At 33.8% G+C, this 702-nt stretch overlaps 1 non-coding gene across 1 annotated transcript; it reads left to right on the forward strand.

The window, feature by feature from the left end:
- Window positions 1-360: 360 nt before the first annotated feature.
- Window positions 361-466, forward strand: LOC140509358 (U6 spliceosomal RNA). The gene has a single exon (XR_011968686.1). It is a non-coding gene; the product is annotated as a U6 spliceosomal RNA (small nuclear RNA).
- Window positions 467-702: the final 236 nt, after the last annotated feature.

The raw sequence follows: 702 nt of genomic DNA on the forward strand, positions 1-702 counted from the left end.
AACTGATAATGATATCATTTTTAAGCTAGCAAAAATACTTTCAAATTGAATGTGTATTCATACATTCATGTCTCCACGTAACAGGCACCTCTCCAAGCTTCATACCATGAAGTGAATAACTTAGGGGCTGTCATACAATTATAAAATGATGACATATTCCCCTAACAACTATCTTACTGTCTAATTTGTCTTCAGAGGCTCCTTTGGGGAAGGTGGGATCTCAAATAGTCCTTAGTAGGATGCTATTTTAAAATTAAGCAGTAGGATGCTACTATTCTTAGTAGGAGAACAGTGTGCAAAGAAGCAATGAACTGGGAGTCAAGAGATCTGGATTTTGATTCTAGCTCTAATATTAATTATGTGCATAATGAGTAGCACATAGATTGAAATTCGAACAATACAGAAAAGATTTATGGGGCCTCTGCACAAAAATGGCATGTAAATTCTTAACATATTGTATTTTTTCCTCCATTGCCAGAGCTACTACTTGGCTGAATTATAACATTAACCTCTTAATTTTTCTTTCTACCACCATATTCCCTCCCAAAATCATCATTCACAACTCTGCTTATTTGTGAAAGATTTATATTATTTGTGAAAGATTTAATCCTTAAATGATTCAAATGATTCAAGTTCAGACTTTTTTGTCTGATATCAAGGAATTGCATAATCTGATTTTACCCTTCCATGACAGATAGAGAG

The sequence above is a fragment of the Notamacropus eugenii genome, chromosome 5, assembly GCF_028372415.1.
Source record: "Notamacropus eugenii isolate mMacEug1 chromosome 5, mMacEug1.pri_v2, whole genome shotgun sequence".
NCBI classification, from domain to species: Eukaryota; Metazoa; Chordata; class Mammalia; order Diprotodontia; family Macropodidae; genus Notamacropus; species Notamacropus eugenii.